Source organism: Schistocerca nitens, chromosome 6 (assembly GCF_023898315.1).
Source record: "Schistocerca nitens isolate TAMUIC-IGC-003100 chromosome 6, iqSchNite1.1, whole genome shotgun sequence".
Lineage (NCBI taxonomy): Eukaryota > Metazoa > Arthropoda > Insecta > Orthoptera > Acrididae > Schistocerca > Schistocerca nitens.
This window is the reverse complement of record NC_064619.1, coordinates 445,971,099-445,987,294: the sequence shown is the minus strand read 5'-3', so window position 1 is coordinate 445,987,294 and position 16,196 is coordinate 445,971,099. Positions and strand designations below refer to the sequence as shown.

The window sequence follows — 16,196 nt, the reverse complement described above, 5'->3', positions numbered from 1 at the left end:
TTTGTTTCACATACAACTGAAACACGAAAGCATCAATTGAATTGACATTACTAAAATGTTAATTCTAATATTAAACTTTTCCATAATTTCGGAAATATTACATGAAAATCTGAAACCAGTTGTAGAATCAGCTTGAGAATTCCTTGAGATAAGACATTTCACTCTTCAACGGCGAGATGAAAGCAGAGCTCACTATTTACAGCTTAGTCGGCAGCACAGATTGCGGACCTCAGGTAGAGCCGAATGGAGGGTCTGAATCAGAGGCTCAGACAGTTCTGAGACCAAGTAGGCTGCAGATTCCTCTATTTGCGCCATAGGGTGGTGGGGTTTTGAGCTCCGCTAAATAGATCAGGAGTCCACTACATGCAGCAGGCGGTTACACGCGTAAAGGGAGCTGAGTGGCGTAGGCGGTTTTTTATGCTAGAGGGTCTCAGGGGAACAGAAAGAGACTTCAGTCTCAAAGGGTGTAATGTCCAATACAGAAAGAATGTAGATCTAGGAACCACCGTTGTAACAGACGTAAATTGTCGTAGCTGTGTTGGGAAAGTACCAGAGCTCCAACCGCTAAAGGAAACAACTGATGCTCAAATCATTATGGCTAAAGCCGGAGATAAGTTCAACCGAATTTTTTGCTAAGGACATAACGGATGGACTAAATACAGCTTGCGGTGGCGTGTTTCTTGCTGTTAGACGTAGTTTCTCTCTTAGCGAAATTGTAGTGCATCGTCCTTGTGAATTACTATGGGTATAGGTCATTTTTGACAATCGGAATAAAATCATAACTGGATCCTTTTACCGAGCTTCCAACTAAGATGATACAATTGCTGAAAGGTTCAAAGAAAACTAATTTCAAACACATACCCTACTTGTACAATTATAGTTGGCCACCGAAATTTACTCTAAGTGTTCGCGAAAATACATGTTTAAATCCAGAGGTACGAATAAAACACCATCCGAAATTTTACTAAATGCATTCTCTGAAAATTATTTCGAGCAATTAGTTCATGCGCTCACTCATAGTAAACCGTTCTGAAAACTCTTGACCTGTCAGCAATAAATAATCCTGAGCTAATAACAAGCATCAAAACAGATGCAGGGTTGAGAACACGGGTTGTCGTAGCGAGACTGAATACCATAACTCCCAAAACCGCCAAAAATAAACGAAAATTATGTCTATTCAAAAAATCAGATAGAAATTCTGCTTGACGTCTTCCTGAGAGACTATCTCCAATCGTTCCAAATTAACAATGTAAGCGTACACTAGATGTGGCTCGAATTTAAAGAAATAGCATCGACAGAAATTTAGAGATTTATACCAAATAATTAATAAAAGACGGAGCTGACCCCCATGGTACACAAAACAAGTCAGAACACGGTTGCAGAAACAACGAAAACAGCGTGTCAAATTTAAACGAACGCGAAATCTCCAAGATTGGCGATCTTTTACAGAAACTCGAAATTTAGCGCGAACTTCAATGCGAAATGCTTGCAGCAGTTTCCACAGCGAAACTGTCTCGAAACCTGGCAGAGAAACCAATGAGATGCTGGTCGCACGTAAAATATGCTGGCAGTAAGACACTGTCTACGCCTACTCTGCGCGATAGCTATCTACATACTCTTGATGACAGTGCTTATAAAAACGATCTTCCGAAATTCATTCACCAAAGAAGACGAAATAAATATTCCAAAATTAGAATCGAGAACAGTTGCCAACACGAGTAACTTATAAGTAGACGTCCTCGGAATAGTGAAGCAACTTAAATAACTTAATAAAAACAAGTATTCCGGTCCAGATTGAATAAAAGTACAAGTATGCTGATGCGGTATCTCCATACTTAACTGTGCACAAGCGCTCGTTCCTCGAAAGATCTTTACGCGAAGACTGGAAAGTTGTACAGGTCACACCAGTATTCAACGGCAGTAGGACTAATCTGCTAAATTACAGCCCATATCATTAACATCGATATGTAGTAGGATTTTGGATCGTATATTGTGTTCGGACATTATGAATTACCTCGAAGGGAACAGACTTGGAGAGACAGTCCAACAGGTATTTGGAAAACATCGTTCTTGTTAAACACAACTAGCTCTTTACTCACACTAAGTGTTGAGTGCCGTCGACAAAGGATTTCACATTTTGTATTTTCAGATTTCCAGAACGCTTTTGACACTGTACCTTAAAAGCGGCCTGTAATCGAACTGCGTCTTTATGGAATATCGTCTCAGTTACGAGACTGGATTCGTGACTTCCTGCAGGGATGTCACATTTCGTAGTAACTGACGGAAAGTCACCGTGTAACACAGAAGTGATTTCTAACGTTCCCCAAGGTAGTGTTATAGGCCCTTTGCTGTTCCTGATCTGTATAAACCCTTAGGAGACAATCTGAGCAGCTGTATTAGGTTGTTTGCAGAAGATGCTGTCGTTTATGATGTAGTAAAGTCATCAGAAAATCAGAGCTAATTGCAAACCGATTTAGATATCTGCATGGTGTTCAAATTGGCAACTGATTAAATAATGAGAGATCACCACATGAATACTAAAAGGAATCCGCTAAGCTTCTATTACACTAAAATCAAAAATAAAGGCCGTTAATTTAGGTAAATGCCTCGGATTTACAATTACGAACTTAAATCAGAAAGAACACAGAAAATGTTGTGGCGAAGGCGAACCAAAGACTGCGTTTATTGGTAGGATATGCAGAAGGTGCAACAGATTTACTAAGGAGATTGCCTGCACTACGCTTGTCCGTCCTCTGAGTACTGCTGCGCGGTCTGGGATCCTTACCAGATAGGACTTTCGGCGTACATCGAGAAGATTGAAAGTAAGGCAGTAAGTTTTTTACTGTCGAGAAATAGGGGAGATTGTGTCATGGATATGTAAAGGATTTGGGGTGGAAATCATTAAAACTAAGGGTGTGTGTGTGTGTGTGTGTGTGTGTGTGTGTGTGTGTGTGTGTGTGTGTGTGTGTGTGTGTGTGTGTTTTGGGTAGATGTTCGTGACATTTCAATCACCTACTTTCTTCTTCGACTGCGCAAATAGTTTGTTGACGCCGACATACACAACGAGAAACAATCATCATAAGAAAATAAGAGAAATCAGAGCTTGCACGGAAATACATAGGTGTTCTAGAGTGGAATAATAGAGCGATAATGTAAATATGGTTCTATGAACACACTACCAGGCACGTTAGTGTAATTTGCATCGTATCCATGTAAATGCAGAAATCGCAGGATTACATAAATGTGGTATTTTGCTAAAACGGTGGAACGTGTTATGGAAGAAATAGTGGAATCAAGTATGGTTGTTACCACACTAATATACATTCTAACCAACGTAACATAGAAACTAAAAACTGTTGTTCTGATACTAATATAAATTGAAATAGTGTCAACCTATAGACTGCTTATTCTATCACAAGGTATATATTCCTACTTCGTGACATCCGTGCCTTAATCTGATTGGGAGAGGTACATCAGTAGAGATATTTTTATTGAGTTGAGGTTACATAATAAATGTTGATATGGAGATGTTTTGACTTATTAGTCTTTAAACTCTGCGATGAGACTCCTGGGATGCACTGAAACCACTTTAAGTGATATGCTACTGACGAAATCGCGAAGTTGGATTTGTAGCATCATTGAATGGGGCTCAGTTTTATCCACCACAAACAAAGAAAAACTTGCGTCCTGTAAGCATGTATGTCTCATTGTGTGTGTTTATCCTCTGTCTCTCCGTACCACTAGATTTTCTTCCCATATATTGAACAGAGTGGACAGACAAGTTAACCAGGCAGGGAGACCGTGAAGTAAGCAAAATTTCCTAAATAACTAGGTCAGATATGCGCCACTGTATAGGTACGGTCATGAAAGACAGCCGAACAGCAAGGAGTGCGTGTAAGTTCGTTTGGCCACAGAACGTTTTTGCGAGTTTCGGTGACTGTAAGGCGAAAGATCTGCAAAGGAAGTGCCGGTTTTCTCTCTCTCACGTGCAAATAAGCAAGCAAGGATGAAAGGGACCACCCATCGACAAAACCATTGAATGTGAAACAATCTCTGACTCGACAAGGATTGTGTCTATTGAGGGAAAACAGAAGAACTAAATGTCTTGAACCAAATTAAATCGACTGAAACAAATGAAGATCAAATGTCATGGAATTGTAGTGTTATAAACCGATCCGAAATTCTGAAACTTTAGTTCATCTACGATATATCCCTTGCAGCGACATAAGCCACAATTCTGTACCAAATCTGTCGACCGTTGTGGTACTACTACGTCCTGATCCGTACGAGAGTTTCTGATGGATGCATCAGAGAATGATAATTTGAGACTGACTTGGAGATGTTCCCAGAAAGGCTAATGGTTAAGGGACTTTTTAGTCACGGAAAACGGGTTAGAGTCCTGATCTGACAATTTTTCAATTGTCACTACACATGTAGTGAATGTCTATTTTCCGGATGGGTTTTGGAACCATACTCGAAGCGGTTTAGAGTCCTGTGTTCTAATCATGGCGCCACCTCACTCTGTGGGATGGTATGTCTGAAAACAGTAGAATTTTCTGCACAATTGAAGATCTCCAACTCTTAACAATGAAGAAACCTGCAACCAGCCACTCTTTTTGAATGAATTATTTCTTTGTAACTTGTTTCGGGCTGGCGTCAGACGGCAACGAGAATTTCTCGTAGAAACAATTTTTGTCCTGCAACGTAACATTCCGTTCTTAATTTGCAGTTTAGACGAATCTTTTAAATTATATGCAAGATCTATAAGTTTGTACTTCAGTAAAATGTTTTAATTTACTTATTACAAAGCACTGCTTGATATGTGCCAAGGCGAAGCTAGACGTAAATGAAGGGCAAGACAGACGCGTCTTTACGTCTGCTATGTTTACATCTGACGTTACGTCCAATGGTGTGGTTGGCTGTACCGAAAAACAGGATGTTAAGGTGATTAGGTTTGCCAGGTGTCCGGCTTCTTTATGTTCGTATCCGGTAAAATGTACTGCATACAAGTCTGCCTGCCAGTTTTTGTTAGGCTTTTTAGCGATTAAAGAACGTTCCAAGCTAATGGCGTAAATATGCAGTCAAAGTGCTCAGAATTTAGGTGAGATGTCAGTCAGATGAAAAAAATTTAGGGCAAACACGATTACCATATGTATCTCTGGTAAGGACTTCTTAAAATCCTTAATATGAATTTCGCCCCCAATTAAAGCACCTGCAGTGGATGACAACAGCTGAATAAGCACTAGTTACCATAGATATTCTACGAACCATCATATCGGAGGAACATCCTCAATTGAGCATTATACCAGAGGTTTAAAATACCGCTACAGTTTTAAGGTATTTTATTTAGAACAAATAAAAGTACCTCATAACTGTAGCGGTATTTTCAAACGCTTGTATAGATTTTTTATGTACAAAAAAAATAGGATGACTAAATTCTTTGATCAGTATCAATGTTTCATGCAACAAAAGGACAACTGCCTATTTTGGCACATGAAAGTAGACATGTTTATTTCGAATCATAGCATAATGGAATTTATCCGGAATTACTAAAACTGGCATAATATTAGTTTGCTATTCCAGGCCATAATGCCAACATTCAAAGCGTGTTCTCCTTCACAAACGCAAAATGGACAAAGAAACGCAATAATCTGCAAACTGACATAATCACAAGATGATGTCGTGTAACTTAAAATTATCGTGTCAAGAGTGCCACTAAAGGATTACCAAGGAAAAAAAAATTCTTGATAAAGTGTTTCAACAGAGATTGTTGGTCTTTCTTTATAAATTTAACTGAGGTGATCAGAGTTACTGAATGTTTGGTTTTCGCTTCCCAGAAACTTAATTATTTTGCTTAATGAACTTTTTATTTTGACAATTATCTGAAGAGGAAGAAGACTTAACTTAGCTGCTACCATAAATTCCAAAGTATGACTATTATTATTATTATTATTTCTTTACTTTCTCAGACGTTAAGTCTGGTTGAGAATGGAAAGTGACGCGGACCTTGATCAAGCGTCACTTCCTATTAACTGTACGGTATGTGTTATATTGCATTTAGGAACTTTCGGGTAATTGAACATGTATCAATAATTACGGATTTCTGTAATTGTATATATATGTTTGGATGTAGCTGTATTGCATTGATGTATTGGTGGATACTGTGTGGTATGACTCCTGTAGTTGATAGTATAATTGGTATGATGTCAACTTTATCCTGATGCCACATGTCTTTGACTTCCTCAGCCAGTTGGATGTATTTTTCAATTTTTTCTCCTGTTTTCTTTTGTATATTTGTTGTATTGGGTATGGATATTTCGATTAATTGTGTTAATTTCTTCTTTTTATTGGTGAGTATGATGTCAGGTTTGTTATGTGGCGTTGTTTTATCTGTTATAATGGTTCTGTTCCAGTATAATTTGTATTCATCATTCTCCAGTACATTTTGTGGTGCATACTTGTATGTAGGAACGTGTTGTTTTATAAGTTTATGTTGTAAGGCAAGCTGTTGATGTATTATTTTTGCGACATTGTCATGTCTTCTGGGGTATTCTGTATTTGCTAGTATTGTACATCCGCTTGTGATGTGATCTACTGTTTCTATTTGTTGTTTACAAAGTCTGCATTTATCTGTTGTGGTATTGGGATCTTTAATAATATGCTTGCTGTAATACCTGGTGTTTATTGTTTGATCCTGTATTGCAATCATGAATCCTTCTGTCTCACTGTATATATTGCCTTTTCTTAGCCATGTGTTGGATGCGTCTTGATCGATGTGTGGCTGTGTTAGATGATACGGGTGCTTGCCATGTAGTGTTTTCTTTTTCCAATTTACTTTCTTCGTATTTGTTGATGTAATGTGATCTAAAGGGTTGTAGAAGTGGTTATGAAGTTGCAGTGGTGTAGCCGATGTATTTATATGAGTGATTGCCTTGTGTATTTTGCTAGTTTCTGCTCGTTCTAGAAAGAATTTTCTTAAATTGTCTACCTGTCCATAGTGTAGGTTTTTTATGTCGATAAATCCCCTTCCTCCTTCCTTTCTGCTTAATGTGAATCTTTCTGTTGCTGAATGTATGTGATGTATTCTATATTTGTGGCATTGTGATCGTGTAAGTGTATTGAGTGCTTCTAGGTCTGTGTTACTCCATTTCACTACTCCAAATGAGTAGGTCAATATTGGTATGGCATAAGTATTTATAGCTTTTGTCTTGTTTCTTGCTGTCAATTCTGTTTCCAGTATTTTTGTTAGTCTTTGTCTATATTTTTCTTTTAGTTCTTCTTTAATATTTGTATTATCTATTCCTATTTTTTGTCTGTATCCTAGATATTTATAGGCATCCGTTTTTTCCATCGCTTCTATGCAGTCGCTGTGGTTATCCAATATGTAATCTTCTTGTTTAGTGTGTTTTCCCTTGACTATGCTATTTTTCTTACATTTGTCTGTTCCAAAAGCCATACTTATATCATTGCTGAATACTTCTGTTATCTTTAGTAATTGGTTGAGTTGTCGATTTGTTGCTGCCAGTAGTTTTAGATCATCCATGTATAGCAAATGTGTGATTTTGTGTGGGTATGTTCCAGTAATATTGTATCCATAATTTGTATTATTTAGCATGTTGGATAGTGGGTTCAGAGCAAGGCAGAACCAGAAAGGACTTAATGAGTCTCCTTGGTATATTCCACGCTTAATCTGTATTGGCTGTGATGTGATATTATCTGAATTTGTTTGGATATTAAGTGTGGTTTTCCAGTTTTTCATTACTATGTTTAGGAACTGTATCAATTTAGGATCTACTTTGTATATTTCCAATATTTGTAGTAACCATGAGTGGGGTACACTATCAAAAGCTTTTTGGTAATCAATGTATGCGTAGTGTAGAGACCTTTGTTTAGTTTTAGCTTGATATGTCACCTCTGCATCTATTATCAGTTGCTCTTTACATCCTCGTGCTCCTTTGCAGCAGCCTTTTTGTTCTTCATTTATAATTTTGTTCTGTGTTGTATGTGTCATTAATTTCTGTGTAATGACTGAAGTTAATATTTGGTAGATTGTTGGTAGGCATGTTATGGGGCGATATTTAGCTGGGTTTGCTGTGTCTGCTTGATCTTTAGGTTTCAGATAAGTTATTCCATGTGTAAGTGTATCAGGGAATATGTATGGGTCTGCAATGTAACTGTTAAATAATTTAGTTAGATGTGAATGTGTTGAGGTGAACTTCTTTAGCCAGAAATTTGCTATTTTATCATTTCCAGGGGCTTTCCAATTGTGCGTAGAATTAATTGCTCGGGTGACTTCATGTTGCAAAATTATCACTTCAGGCATTTGTGGTATTATCTTGTATGTATCTGTTACTGCTTGTATCCACCGTGCATGCCTATTATGTTGTACCGGGTTTGACCATATGCTGCTCCAGAAGTGTTCCATGTCTCTTATGTTTGGTGGATTGTCTATTTTTATGTGTGTGTTATCTATTGTTTGGTAAAATTTCTTTTGGTTTGTGTTGAATATTTGGTTTTGTTTCCTTCTATTTTCACTTTTTTTGTATCTTCTAAGTCGTTTCGCCAAAGCTTGTAATTTTTGCTTCTTTTCATCTAATTGCTCTATTGCTTCTTGTTGTGAGATTTTACCTAACCTTTTTCGTTTTTGTCTGATATTTCATTTCTTATAAATTGTGTTAACTGTCCGATGTCTTTTCTCAGTTTTTCTATTCTGATCTGTAGCCTGTGTTGCCATGCTGGTTTTGTGGGTTTCTTCTGTGTGTTGGTTGGTTCTGATCTCTGCCTAGTGTGTATATTTAGTGTAGTGAGTGCTCCTACATAAACCAGTAGTTGTAACTCTTCCATAGTTGTGTATTCATTTATTTTGTTGTGTATGATTGTGTTGATAGTTTTTATTGTTGTTTCGACTTGTGGGCTATTTGGTGGTCTATGCAAGAATGGTCTAATGTCTGTATTTGTGTCTTTGTATTCTATATATGTCAACTGAAATTTTTCTTCTATATCTAACATGTGTGTCACTTCGTGTTCTATTTGTGCTTGTGCTGGTGGCTGTCTTAAAATTTCATTTTCCTCTGATTGTTTAATTGATGCGTGTTGTTCTTTGTTTGTTTGCTCTGGGATGTTTGAGTCCATTACTGTATTTTCTTCTTCTTCTTCTTCTTCTTCTTCTAATTGCACATTATTTTGTTCCAGTATTTGTTGTACTTGTTGTTTGATGTTTTCTAATTCTGACTGGGGTATCCTGTTATTTTTGATTATTACACGGATCTGATCAGCTAGTCGTTGTTCTGTTAAAAATTTTAATTCTGGGTATCTGGTAATAAATGTTGTGTATACTTGTGATCTGTATCCAGTTGTGTTGGTTCCTAGGTTTGTTGCTTGGTAATAACAGAACATGAGGTGTCGATTAACTTCATCTGACCATCTCATCCTCTGTCTTTGTTTTCCTTCTAGGGTGGTTGCAGGAAGCATACCCTGCAAAACACCTCTATTTGGATTTAAATCATTTTCCAGTTGGCTAGCAGTGTCATTACCATTGTGGGCGGGCATAGGGTTCAAGCGCCGTCCCCGACCATGACGGCGCTTGTCCGAGGCTTCTTTAGTTCTGTCCTGAACCAAGTAATCACACTAAAAGGGGGGTTAGCCCTATTAGTGGTTTGTTCTTTTCGTCGCCTTTTACGACTGGCAGAACATACCGGAGGCCTATTCTTTTCCCGGGCCTCCACGGGTTATTATTATTATTATTATTATTATTATTATTATTATTATTACATTTTAGTTTAAGCACATTTGTCTACCAAAATACTGACTTCTTATTAGTAAACTACTGAAAATCCCGAAGTGACCATTTCTATTAAAAATAGGTAGTCCAGCGTTTAGGGCAAACCGTCTGGCTAAATATTACGTTGAGTCCTGCTTTTCTATTTTTGGACCTAGAAACCCTAATGGCGACGGAACACTTCTACACTTATGGTGTGTCCTATAGTTTGTGTTTCGTCGGAAAGCTCCTCTGCGCAAATAAACAAAAAGCAGGAAGGAAGGGAGGGAGGGAGGGCTACTGAGGACAACACTGAACAAAACCGCTTCGCCACTGAAGTATGGCAACGTTGCAGTCTAAGAGAGAATTTATCGCGCATCATCGCTATTCGCGGAAAGGCGTCCGGAGGCGGATTATGTATCACTGAATGCTGGTGCTCAAAGGGGGATGTGCAAAACGGTTCACACGTAAGCCACTTTTCACGCATCGCGCGCTATTCTACACAGATTCGTGTCTCTAACAAGGTGTGTGTGTGTGTGTGTGTGTGTGTGTGTGTGTGTGTGTGTGTGTGTGTAACAGATTTTTATCAAGTTTTGCAAGGGCGATACTGAAAACATTTTTCGGCGTTTTGCAAGATAATCCTCAGTGTTTGGAAACATTGAGATCAAAGATGATGGAAAATCGTATTTTCAGTGCTATTTATAGAAGGATCGTGTAAAAAGCATTTTTATTAATATAATAAAGGGGTTCAAAGTTAGTAATGTTAGAGTTATTAACGTTTTGGTTATTTCATTGTGTAGCTAGGAGTCTAATAGAGGAATGTATGTGGTAGATCGGGTCGAAGCTTTACACTACCAAACAGATGATCCGTGTTAGATTTTTGGTCGAGCCTTGTTTTCAATCGATTTTTTCGGTGTATCTGATAACATTCTTATAATGGGAACATCTTTGCCTTTTGGCAGTTATTTTCATCGTGATACATGACACGCTATGATCGGATTTACCTAGATAATTATGCTCAGCCAACCTGCACTGTTAAAGTGATAACACCGAACTGTACCTCTCTCTGTCAATCATGTGACCCTCACTTTCTCAGACACGTCTTCAAAATAGACGTCACAGAAGAGCAGATAATTACAAGATAGGGCGGATGCTATCTAAGTTCATGCGTTGATCCATAAGTAGCTGTCTATGCCTGTCTTTCAAGACATACTTTAATACACTTAGTACGTATCCAAATTGATATCTGATACGACTCTTTTAGTACCGTGATCAGGTAGGTTTTCCATGAACTGTACCGGACAACATGTTAATGCGGCAAGATAAGCTTCTGTTGTTTCTATGATAAGTTTCACCACACTGATTGCGAGAAAGCGCACGAACAGACGATCAGTTAGGATTACAGAGTATTTAGTACTACGTGCCAGGATGAAAATAATACTATTTGTACCTGATTATTAATCAGATCTCCCAATGTTTTACTTCAAATAAGGAAAGAGGTATTTCAGTATCACAATATCAGATACACCGAAAAAGTATCGATTGAAATAGTCACGGCCAAGAATAAAAAACGGACCAATAGTGTGGTACTCTATTGCCTTCACCGCTCGACCGCCGACCTCTACCTGCTAGACAAGAAAATGACGTATGACCAAGCTATAGCACGAAAACGCAGAAATCTCAACTCTAGCACTATTAACTTTCGATCCCATATTATGTTAACTAAAAATGTTTGTCATTTTTCTATGTACAGCGTAGGAAATACGATTTCCTTCATCTTTGACCTCTATTTTTCCATACTCTGCGGAGTGCCTAGCAAAAAATCGAAACAGGTGTTTTTATTTTCAAGGTAGACCGTCCTTGCAAAGCTTGATCAATATCTGTGATCCACATATTAGACACTCCCCTTGTAAGTGATGAAAGCTATACATTAATTTTTTTAAACTAATTGTAACGCCTATTACAGAATTTCTTTTCTCCAGCATAATTAATTTTTCTTTTTGACTAAACTGACTGAGTATACATGTTCGGTGTCAGAAAAAAATTATAGAAGAATGATGAGATTTTGTAGGTAGGTTTCTTGTGTACATGGCTTTGTTGTAATATAATAGTTTAAGTACGTGTCTCAGTTGCTTAATGGTATCGTTAATAGTTAATAAACTGAAGGCATACACCTTCTGTAGTCCAAAGGAAAGAGCTTCCGAAGCTGCAAACAAGGAGTTTGTTGACAAATCTGTCCGAAGTTGTTCTTGGAGTTAGTTTGGTTATCGCATCAAGTGTTCATCTTGCGCACGATTTCATTGTCTCAGAAGGCCACAAGTTGAAATATCCTGAGTTCTGTGATATCTATGATGCTGAGGAGAGGGGGAATGGTGCAAGCAGTTGTTCCAGTTTTTGGCAGACTGGACTAACAATATAATGAATTTTAGTACTGCGCAAAAATAATTGTATGTCACTCTTGTTTCTGCATTATACCAAATCTAACTGGTCATACTGAAAGGTTTTGTACTGAAGTTGTAAATAAAGCTTTGATTGCTAATCGTAAAAAAATATGAAGTGGCAGACCACAAGTTCTAAGGTTGCGGGTTCGATTCCAGGGTAATCCTTTGATTTTCATCCTTCACTTTTCAGTTTTCTCATCAATGACAATTTTTGTCAGTGTGAAAAATGTGATGTTGCACTGCGGCTCCGAGGCCACGTTAAGGTAAGTCGGTTAGAAGAAAGATTTCGACAAGGTGCCACACTGCTGAGTGTTAACGAAGGTACAAAAATACGGAATAGGTTCCCAGGTATGTGAATAGCTCGAAAACTTTTTTTTGTGGTTTTAGGGCGCACAACTTCAACGGTCATTAGCGCCCAGACTACGTTAGGAATGCACCGCAAGTTTAAAACAGCAACGAAACGGAAAACACGATAAAAGACAGACTGACAGGCACAGGATAAAAAAAACACCATAATCAAATGTCCTTAGAGAGGGGTGTCAAGTTGATAAAATGAAGAACGCGAGCAGCTGCTCGTGGGTCATCCGCTAAAATGGCATCTAGAGTACATGGCAGGCCAAGATGAAGCCGCAGTGTAGTAAAATCCGGACAGGACGTTAAAATGTGGCGGACCGTCAGCAATTGCCCACATGGGCAGAACGGCGCCGGCGCAGCCGTCAGCAGATGGCGATGGCTGAACCGGCAGTGTCCAATTCGTAACCGGGCCAAAACCACCTCCTCCCGCCGAGAAGGGCGTGAGGAGGACGTCCAAGCCGCGGGAAGAGCTTTCAAGGCCCGAAGCTTGTTGTCTGTAAGTGCAGCCCAATCGGCATGCCACAGCGATAAAATGCGCCGACAAATGACACTGCTACAATCTGACGAAGGGACACAACAAGAAGCTGTCCGAGGCTGGAGGACCGCAGCCTTGGCCGCGGCATCTGAAGCTTCGTTCTCAGGGATACCGACGTGGCCAGAAACCCACATAAAGCTAACCGGAGAACCGACGTCTACCAGCTGCTGAAGAGAGCGTTGGATCCGGTGCACGAAAGGGTGAACCGGGTACGAATCACTGAGGCTCTGGATGGCGCTCAGGGAATCGGAGCAGATGACATATGCAGAATGTCGGTGGCGGCAGATGTAAAGAACAGCCTGGTAGAGGGCAAAGAGCTCAGCTGTGAAGACCGAACAATGGCCATGGAGCCGGTATTTGAAACTTGGTGCCCCGACAATAAAAGAACACCCGACCCCGTCATTGGTCTTAGAGCCATCTGTATAAATGAAGGTCATATTAATGAACTTCGAACGAAGTTCGACAAAACGGGAGTGGTAGACTGAACCGGGGGTAACCTCCTTCGGGAGCGAGCAGAGGTCAAGGTGGACGCGAACCTGAGCCTGGAGCCAAGGTGGCGTGTGGCTCTCGCCCACTCGAAAGGTGGCAGGGAGTGAAAAATTAAGGTGTTGAAGGAGGCGACGAAAGCGAACTCCAGGGGGTAGCAGGGCAGAGACATACAACCCGTATTGACGGTCGAGAGAGACGTCAAAAAAGGAACGATAAGACGGGTGGTCGGGCATTGCCAGTAGCCGACAGGCATACCGACAAAGCAGTATATCGCGCCGGTAGGTGAGTGGCAATTCACCGGCTTCAGCATGAAGACTCTCGACGGGACTAGTATAAAACGCTCCGATCGCAAGTCGTAAACCCCGATGTTGTATGGAGTTGAGGCGGCGTAAGATGGATGGCCGTGCAGAGGAGTATACGAAGCTCCCATAATCCAGCTTGGAGCGGACGATCGACCGATATAGGCGAAGTAGGGCGGTTCGATCCGCTCCCCACGTCATACCACTGAGAACACGGAGGACATTTAGAGAACGGGTACAACGGGCAGCCAAATATGACATGTGGAGACCAGCTAAGTTTCCTGTCAAATGTAAGACCTAAAAATTTTGTCTCCACGAGTGGGAGAGCAACGGGACCGAGTCGTAAGGACGGTGGGAGAAACTCTTTGTAGCGCCAGAAGTTAATACAGACCGTCTTCTCGGCAGAAAAACGGAAGCCATTGGCGACACTCCAGGAGTAAAGACGGTCAAGAGAACGCTGAAGACAGCGCTCCAGGACACGTGTACGCTGCGCGCTGCAATAGATGGTAAAATCGTCCACGAAAAGGGAGCCTGATACATCAGCTGGGAGGCAATCCATTATTGGAGTGATCGCTATGGCGAAGAGAGCGACGCTCAAAACTGAGCCCTGTGGCACCCCATTCTCCTGGCGAAAGGTGTCTGACAGGACAGAACCCCCACGTACCCTGAACTGTCGATCCATTAAAAAGGAACGAATAAAAAGAGGGAGGCGACCGCGAGGGCCCCATGTATGCATGGTGCGGAGAATGCCCGCCCTCCAACAGGTGTCGTAAGCCTTCTCCAAATCAAAGAACACAGCCGCGGTCTGGCGCTTCCGCAAGAAGTTATTCCTTATGAAGGTCGACAAAGTAACCAGACGGTAAACAGCAGAGCGGCGCCTACGAAATCCACATTGTACATTGGTAAGTAGGCGTCGAGATTCGAGCAGCCAAACCAAACGAGAGTTAACCATTCGCTCCATCACCTTACAGACACAGCTGGTAAGCGAGATGGGTCGATAACTGGAAGGCAAGTGCTTGTCCTTCCCCGGCTTAGGAATCGGTACAACAATAGACTCGCGCCAGCATGCGGGAACATGTCCCTCAATCCAGATGCGATTATAAGTACGAAGAGGGAAACCTTTACCCGCAGGAGAAAGGTTCTTCAGCATCTGAATATGAATAGAATCAGGCCCTGGAGCGGAGGACCGTGATCGGCCAAGTGCGTTTTCGAGTTCCCTCATGGTGAATGGGGCATTATAACTTTCACGATTCGAGGAGCGGAAGTTAGGTGGCCTAGCCTCCTCTGCCTGTTTGCGGGGGAGGAAGGCAGGATGGTAATGAGCGGAGCTCGAAACCGCTGCGAAAAAGCGGCCGAAGGCATTGGAGACAGCCTCAGGGGCCACAAGGACGTCATTCGCGACAGTCAAGCCAGAAACTGGTGAGTGGACCTTAGTGTCAGATAGCCGGCGCAGGCTACCCCAGACAACAGAAGGAGTAAAACTGTTGAAGGTGCTTGTGAAAGCAGCCCAGCTGGCTTTCTTGCTTTCTTTAATAGTACGACGACACTATGCACGTAATCTTTTATAATTGATACAATTCGCCACTGTAGGGTGGCGTTTAAAGGTGCGTAAAGCACGTCGACGAGCACGTAAAGCGTCTCTACATGCTGCGGTCCACCAGGGGACCGGTACGCGACGTGGAGAAGTAGTGTGGGGGATGGAATATTCAACAGCAGTGAGAATGACTTCCGTGAGATGTGCGACCTGACGATCGCAGCTTGTGAAGATTTGATCCTGAAAGGTCGCCCTGGAAGAGAAGAGCCCCAAGTCTGCTTTGGAGATGGTCCAACTAGATGAGCACGGAGAGGGGGGTATGCTGTAGGCGATGGATAACACACGGGAAGTGGTCCCTCGAATACGTATCAGAAAGTGCATACCACTCAAACCGGCGCGCAAGTTGGGGAGTACATATAGAGAGGTCTAAATGGGAATAGGTGTGAGATGTGTCCGAAAGAAAAGTAGGGGCACCAGTATTGAGGCAGACAAGATTGAGCTGGTTGAAAAGGTCTGCTAACAGGGAGCCCCTGGGGCAGGATGCTGGAGAGCCCCAAAGGGGATGGTGGGCATTGAAGTCTCCAGTTAACAAAAACGGGGCAGGTAGCTGAGCAATAAGCTGCATCATGTCTGCCCTGGTAACGGCAGACGACGATGGAGTGTAAACGGTACAAATGGAAAATGTAAAAGTGGGGAGAGTAATTCGGATGGCAACTGCCTGCAGGCCGGTGTGCAACGTGATGGGATCGTAGTAAATATCATCCCGGACCAGCAACATAACCCCTCC

The 16,196-nt window shown here is 41.2% G+C and overlaps 1 protein-coding gene across 3 annotated transcripts in view; it reads right to left on the bottom strand.

The window, feature by feature from the left end:
- Positions 1 to 16,196, bottom strand: part of LOC126262314 (probable beta-hexosaminidase fdl) — an 880,573-nt gene that overhangs the window by 89,275 nt on the left and 775,102 nt on the right. The window lies entirely within an intron of this gene.